Source organism: Sciurus carolinensis, chromosome 15 (genome assembly GCF_902686445.1).
Source record: "Sciurus carolinensis chromosome 15, mSciCar1.2, whole genome shotgun sequence".
Lineage (NCBI taxonomy): Eukaryota > Metazoa > Chordata > Mammalia > Rodentia > Sciuridae > Sciurus > Sciurus carolinensis.
The window spans coordinates 19,259,474-19,267,927 of record NC_062227.1 but is presented as its reverse complement, the minus strand read 5'-3'; the positions used below and the strand labels follow the sequence as shown (position 1 = coordinate 19,267,927).

Here is an 8,454-nt window from a genome sequence, read left to right as displayed (position 1 = left end):
AGAAGAAAGTGTATTCACTCGTTGTGGGATGGTATATTCTACAAATGTCTGTTAAGTCTAAATTGTTGATTGTGTTATTGAGATCTATGGTTTCTTTATTCAATTTTTGTTTGTTAAAATTGCCTAGTATGATTGTGTTGTGATCTATCTTATTTCTGGGATTGAGAAGGATTTGTTTGATGTACATGGCTGAGCCAATGTTCGGGGCATAGATATTTAAGATTGTTATGTCTTGCTGATTTATGCTTCCCTTAAGCAGTATTAAATGTCCTTCTTTATCCCTTCTGACTAGTTTTGGCTTGAGGTCCACATTATCTTAAATGAGGATGGATACTCCAGCTTTTTTGCTATGTCCATGTGCATGGTATATTTTTCCCATCCTTTCACCTTTAGTCTCTCAGTATCCCTTTTTTATGAGATGAATCTCTTGCAGGAAGAATATTGTTGGATTTATCTTTTAATCAAATATTCTAGTCTATGTCTTTTATTGATGATTTCAGGCCATTAACATTCAGGGTTATTATAAAAATATGGAATGCTTCACGAATTTGCCTGTCATCCTTGTGCAGTGGCCATGCTCACATACTCTGTACCGTTCCAATTTTAGGTTATGTGCTGCTGAAGCGAGCACTGAAGTTGCTTTTCTGGGACAGTTTCATGAATGGATTTCAAAGAAACTTTGCCTATTATCTGTGCTCCTCATACCCTCTATGCTCCAAACTTGTGGTGGTGCCAATATACATGGGCCTTAACTTAGAACAATCTATTTCGACTTCCAAGTATTGATATTCTCCTATGCATGCAGAAATAGGCTGCAATCTAAGAGAGTTTTCTGAACAAATGTACGAATCATTTTCAATGAAATTCTGGGTATTTTCTATATTCTGCCCCCAACGCCAGAGCAGTCTACCTTGGTTTTCTAGGCAAGACCAGTATGTATTGCTGTTGCAGTAGTATAATGGGCAGGTTGAATACTGCTGAAATATAAGTTGCATTTCTGAGAAAGTTTCACGAATGCATTTCAGTGAAACTTTGCCTATCATCTCTCCTGCTCATACCCACTTGGCTTTGAAGAATTGGTGGTTTCATCTTGCACGGTGGTTCTATAATCACAATCTCCTTCACATTCCATGAGTTGAGCTTTTTCTAGCATGCAGGTTTAAGTTGCATCCTAAGAGAGTTCTCTGAGAAAATGCACTAATGGATTTCCATGCTAATCTTGGTATTTTCTCTTTTCCTCATTCCCACTCGACCCCCAACATCTGAGCATTCTACCTCCAGGTTTCCTAGGCAATCTCATGATGTATTGCTGTTGCAGTACTCTAAAATGCCGGTTGAATAGCGCTGAAATTGAAGTTACTATTGTGAGAATGTTTCACAAATGGATTTCAATGAAACTGTACCTATCATTGCTCCTCCTATTACCCACTTTCTCTGAAGATATGGTTGTTTTACCATGCATGGTGTTCCTGTTATAACATTCTGTTTCAATTTCCATGAAACACGCATGCAGCAATAGGCTGCAATCAAAGAGGGTTTTATGATCAAATGCACAAATAAATTTCCTTTTAACTCTGGTTATTTTCTCTTCTCACCATTCCCACTCTGTCCACAACATCTGAGAATCTACCTCCTGGTGTTCTAGGCAAGCCTCTTATGTACTGCCATTGCAGTGCTCTATTTTGCAGGTTGAATAGAGACAAAATTGAAGTTGCTTTTCTGATAAAGTTTCACAAATGGACTTCAATGACACTTTACCTATCATCTCTCCTCATCATACACACTTTGCTTTGAAGATGTGATGCTTCCACCATGCACAATGCTTCTGTTGTAACATTATGTTTTGATTACCTTATATTGAGCTTTTCCTTTGTATGCAGAGATAGGCTGCATCCAAAAGGAGGTTTCTGCTCAAACACAGGAATGTATTACCATGAAACTCTGAGTATTTTCTCTTTACCTCATTCCCACTCTGCCCCCAAAATCTGAGAACTCTACCTCCAGGTTTTCTAGGCAAGCCCCTTATGTATTTCTGTTCCAGTACTCTAACGTGCATGATGAATAGGGCTGAAATTGAAGTTGCTTTTCTGATAAAGTTTCACAAGTTCATTTCAGTGAATTTTTGCCTATTCTCTCCTCCTCATACTCACTTTGCTTAAAAGATGTTGTGGTTCCACCAGGCAATCTCCTTCTGTTAAAACTATCTGTTTCAAAATCTATGAATTGAGCTTTCACTATACATGCAGCATTGGGCTGCAAACTAAGAGAGTTTTCTGATCAAATGCAGGAATAGATATCCATGTAACTCAGGGTATTTTCGCTTCTCACCATTCCCTCTTTCCTCAAATTCTGAGAATTCTAGCTTTAGGTTTTCCTTGGAAGCCCCTTATGTATTCTTTTCACAGTATTCTTAAGTGCAAGATGAATAGGGCAGAAATTGAAAGTGCTTTTAGAAGAAAAATTAACAAGTGCATTTCAATGAAACTTTGCCTATCATCTCTGCTCCTCATACCCTCTTTGCTCTGATGATGTGGTCGAACCACCATGCACAGAGCTTCTGTTATAACAATATCTTGCGATTTCCATGAATTGAGCTTTTCCTATGCACACAGAGTTTCCTGACCAAATGCAGTAATGGACTTCAGTGAAACACTGGGTGTTTTCTATATTCCTCATTCCCACTCTGCTCCCAGCATCAGAGCATTCTACCTCTGTTTTCTATGCTCAAGCCTTATGTTTTGTTGTTGCAGTACTCTAAAGTGCAGAATGAATAGGGCTGAAATTGAAGTTGCTTTACAGAGAAAGATTCATGAATGTGATCAATGAAACTTTGCCTATCATCTCTCCTCCAATACACACTTTGCTCCGAAGATGTGTTGGCTCCACCATGCACAGTGCTTCTGTTATTAAAATCTGTTTTGATTTGAATGAATTGAGTTTTCCCTTTGCATGCAAAAGTAGGCTGCAACATAACAGGTTTTCCTGTGCAAATGCAGGAATGTATTTCCATGAAACTCGGGGTATTTTCTCTTTCCTTCATTCCTACTATTCCCCCCAAATCTGAGCATTCTTCCTCCTGGTTTTCTTGGCAATCCCCTCATGTATTACTGTTGCAGTACTCTAACATACACATTGAATAGGGCTGAAATTGAAGTTGCTTTTTTAAGAAAGTTTCACGATTGTATTTCATTGAAATGTTGCCTGTCATCACTGCTTCTCATACTCACATTGCTCTGAAGATTTGGTGGTTCCACCAAGCATGGTGGTTCTGTTATAACAATCTGTTTCTATTGCCGTGAATTGAGCTTTCCATATGTATGCAGATTTAGGTTGAAACCTAACAGAGTTTTCTGAGCCAATGCACTGATGAATTTCCATGGAACTCTGGGTATTTTTGCTTTTCCTCCTTTGAACTCAGTCCCCAACATCTGAGCATTCTACCTCCAGGTATCCTAGGCAAACTCATTATGTATTGCTCTTGCAGTACTCTAACTTGCAGTTTGAACAGGGCTGAGATAGTATTTACTTCTCTGACAAATTTCACAAATGGATTTCAATGAAACTTTGGCTATAATCTCTCTTCCACATACCCACTTTGCTCTGAATAAGTGTTGATTCCACCAGCATGATGCTTCTGTTATAACAATGTTTCAATTTCCATGATTGACCTTATGATATGCAGAGAGATTTAGGGGGCAACCTAATAGAATCTTCTGAGAAAATGCACTACTGGGTTTCCATGAAACTCTGGGTATTTTCTGTTGTCATCATTCTGACTCTCCCAACAACATATAACATTCTACCTATAAATTTTCTTTGCAATGCCTTCATGCATTTTCTTGAAGTACTCTGACATTCGTGTTGAAGAGGGCTGAAATTGACATTGCTTCTCTGAGTAATTTCACGAATGGATTTCAATGAAATTTGGCTCTCATTTCTCCTCCACATACCCACATTACTGCTAAGATATAGTGGTTCCACCATGCATGGTGCTTCTGTTATAACAATCTCTTTTTATTTCCATTAATTCAGCTTTCTCTATGCACATAGAGTTAGTTTCCAACTTAATAGAGTTTTCTGCGCAAATGCATGAATGGATATCCATAAAACTCTGGGTATTTTCTCTTTTCATAATTCCCACTCTGTACCAAATTCTGAGCTTCTTACATCCTGGTTATCTAGGCAAGTTCCTTATGTATTGCTGTTGCAGTACTCTAACATGCAGGTTAAAGAGGGTAGAAATTTAACTTGTTTTTATCAGAAAGTTTCAAGAATGGATTTCTATGAAACTTTGGCTGTCATCTCTCCTCCACATACCTGCTTTGCTCCGAAAATGGGGTGTTTTCACCATGCACAGTACTTCTGTTATAACAGTCTGTTTCTAGTTCCATTAATTGAGCTTTTCTTATGCAGGACAAGTTAGGATGCAACCTACTAGTTTTGTCTCAGAGAATGCACGAATGGATTTCCATGAAACTCTGGGTATTTTCTCTGTTCATCATTCCCACTCTGCCCTCAACATCTGAGCATTCTACCTCCAGGTTTTCTAGGCAAGCGCCTTATGTTTTGTTGTTGCAATACTCTAATGTGCAGGTTGAAGAGGCCTGAAATTTAAGATGCTTTTCTAAGAAAGATTCACCTATGGATTTCAATTAACCTTTGCCTATCATCTTTCCTTCACATACCCATTTTTCTCCGTGTATGTGGTGATTCCACCTTTCACGGTGATTCTCTTATAACAATCTTTTTCTATTTCCATATATTTTACTTTCCCTATACACACCGATTTAGTCTGCAACTTAATAGAGTTTTCTGAGAAAATGCACTAATGGATTTCCATGCAACTCTGAGAATTTTTTTCTTTTCATCTTTCCCACTCTGTCCCCAACATCTAGCATTCTACCTGCTTGTTTTCTTTGCAATCCCCTTATGTATTTTCTTGATGTTCTCTAATGTGCATGTTGAAGAGGTTTGAAATTGAAAATGCTTTTCTGGGAAAGTATCACGAATGGATTTCAATGAAACATTGGCTATCATCTATGCTCCATATACCCATTTTCCTCTGAAAATGTGTTGGTTCCAACATTTACGGAGCTTCTGTTATAACAATCTGTTTCTATTTCCATGAATTGAGCTTTCCATATGCAAGCAGTTAGGCTACAACCTGATAGAGATTTCTGAGAAAATGCACGAATGGATTTCCATGAATCTCTGTGTAATTTCTCTTTTCCTCATAACCACCCTGCCCCCAATATCTGAGCATTCTTCCTCCAGGTTTTGTGGGGAAACCCCTTATGTATTGCTGTTGTTTTACTCTAACTTGCACGTTGAACAGTGCTGAAATTGATTTTGTTTTTCTAAGAAAGTTTCAGGAATGCATTTCAATTAAACTTTGGCTACCGTCTCTCCTCCAAATACCCACTTTGCACAGAAGATGTGATTGTTCCACCTTGCTTGGTCTTTCTGCTATAACCATGTTTTTATTTCCATGAATTGTGCTTTTCCTAAGCATGCAAACATAGGCTGCAACCTCACACATTTTTCTGAGCAAATGTACGAATGGATTTCCAGGAATCCCCGGGTATTTTATCTTTTCATCATTCCCACTCTGCACCTAACCTCTGAGCATTCTATCTCCAGTTTTTCTAGGCAACCCCTTATATATTACTGTTGCAGTACTCTAATGTGCAGGTTGAAGAAGGCCGATATTAAAGTTGCTTTTCTGAGAAAGTTTCCCCGACCGATTTCAATGAAACTTTGGCTATCATCTCTCCTCCACAAACCCACTTTGCTCCAAAGATGTGGTGGTTCCTCCATGCATGGTGCTTTTCTTATACAATCTGTTTCTATTCCCATGAATTGAGCTTTTCCTATGCATGCTGAGTTTGTGAGCAACCTAATATATTATTCTGAGATAATGTGCATATGGTTTTCCATGAAACCCTGGGAATTTTGTCTTTTCATCTTTCCCACTCTACCCCTAACATCTGAGCAGTCTACCTCCTGGTTTCTTGGCAATCCCCTTGAATATTACTGTTGTCCTACTCTATTGTGCAGGTCGAAATAGGGCTGAACTCTATGTTGCTATTCTGAGTAATTTTCACAAATTCTTTTCAATGAATCTTTGGCTATAATCTCTCCTCCTCATATGCACTTCGCTATGAAGATAAAGTGGTTACACCATGCACTGTGCTTCTGTTATAACCATCTGTTTCTATTTCTATTCTATTTGAATTCAGCTCTCCCTGTGCATGCAGATTTATATTGGATTTCTGCTGGTGTCCAGCCATAGCAGGGGTCGGGGTCCTTGGTGGATGTGATGCATTGGCGCAGTGGAGAAACAACACACAGAGACACCAAGTGTTCTGAGGGTGAATCTCTCTTTACTTTTTCTGCCAGTCTTTTTATAGATATTTTTCTTTAGTAATGATTATATCATTTTTGTTAGTTTAGAACAAGAAAAATGTTCAAAAGTACAATCTATGCTACTTCTAAAAGTACACAGTCTCTCTGTAGGACAGAACAGACCAGAACAATCTCATTTACCAGCTATATTAAAGCAATCTCATCTCCCAGCTAAACTAAAACAAACTTGTCTCCCAGCTAAACTGATGGCACCATGATCTGTCAGTCTTTATCCTTTAGAATAAACACATTACTAGATTTTCTGAGAAACCACCCCCACCATGAACTCCAGTCTTTAACAGTGAAAAGTTTTTAGTATTATTAAATGGTAAAGAAATCAATTTATAGTTAATATTTAGTCTATTCTTAGTCTAATAATTAGTCTAATATATTATTTATATTATATATTAGTCTAATATAATATTTAGTCTATTCTTAGTCTAATATTTAGTCTAGTCTTATTTAGTTTATTCTTATTCTTATTGGTGGACTACAATTTTATTCTCATTCTCCAAGAATTAAACTAAACATATGAAAAGCACAAATAATATTTATGACTAACCTAAATATTTTTATTATGTAAAGAATCTCTAGAATCATCTATTGAATCTAGGAAAGCAGCAGAGTATAAACACCACATCCAAGCCCAGAGGAATGCCTCTTTATCCATCTATTATAATACTAAAGCAATCGCAGGCCCCTTTAAACTCAAGCACAGCAACAATTGTTTATTTTCATGTATTTTAGCTATGTACTACTGCAAAATTTTTATTGTGCACTATTTTGTGTCTAATACAGTAAAAATTTACCAATGTTTTTCCAATAAGTTTCTAAATGATATAATGATTATTAATACTAAAAACCAATGATGCCAGGAGACATGCCATGCCTATGGTCCCAAAGACAGAGGACAATCAAAAGAACTGTGTCCAGTGTTGAGTCATTTATTCCAACAGACCGGTTCAAGTGTCAGATCCTTTATGCCAACAGACCGAGTCAAGTGTCGCACTGTCAGGAAATAGACGCAGCAGATTTCCATGAAACTCTGGGCATTCTATCTTTCCATAATTTCCATTCTCCCCCCAACATCTGAGCAATCTACCTCCAGGTTATCAAGGCAAGCCACTTATGTATTGCAGTTGCACTACTCTACTGTGCAGGGTGAAGAGGGCTGAAATTGAAGTTGCTTTTCTGAGAAAGTTTCATGAATGGATTTCAATGAAAAGTTGGCTATAATCTCTCCTCCTCATACCCACTTTGTTCCGATGATTTGGTAATTCCACCATGCAGGGTGCTTTTGTTATAACAATCTGTTTCGATTTCCATGAATTTAGCTTTCCCTATGCACAGAGATTTAGGCTGAAAACTAATAGACTTTTCTTAGAAAATGCACGAATGGATTTCCATGAAACTCTGGGTATTTCCTCTTTTCATTATTCCTACTCTGCCCCAACATCTGAGTATTCTATCTAAAGTTTTTCTAGGCAAGCCCCTTATGTATTTCTGTTGCACTAAAGTTCAGATTGAATAGGGCTGAAATTGAAGTTGATTTTCTGAAAAAGTTTCACAAATTGATGTCAATGAAATTTTGGCTATAATTTCTCCTCCTCATAGACACTTAGTTACAAAGATGTGATACTTCCACCATGCAAGGTGCTTTTGCTATAAAACTCTGTTACTATTTTCATGAAAACAGCTTTCCCTATGCATGCAGAGTTAGGCTCCAAAAAAATACACTTTTCTGAGAAAATGTACGAATGGATTTCCATGAAACTCTCGGTCTTTTCTCTTTTCACCATTCCCACTCTGCTGCCAACATCTGAGTATTCTATCTAAAGGTTTTCTAGGCAAGCCCCTTATGTATTTTTTGTTGCACTATTCTACCGTTCCAACTGAATAGGGCTGAAATTGAAGTAGATTTTCTGAGAAAGTTTCAAGAATGGATTTCAATAAAACTTTCGCACACAGATTTTGGCTGGAACCTAATACAATTTTCTGAGTAAATGCACATATGAATTTCCATGACTCTGGGTATTTTCTCTTTTCATC

General features: G+C 37.5%; 1 non-coding gene across 1 annotated transcript; it reads right to left on the bottom strand.

The window, feature by feature from the left end:
• Window positions 1–524: 524 nt before the first annotated feature.
• LOC124965892 (U6 spliceosomal RNA) lies at window positions 525–631 on the bottom strand. The gene has a single exon (XR_007105275.1). It is a non-coding gene; the product is annotated as a U6 spliceosomal RNA (small nuclear RNA).
• Between the last annotated feature and the right edge of the window lie 7,823 nt (window positions 632–8,454).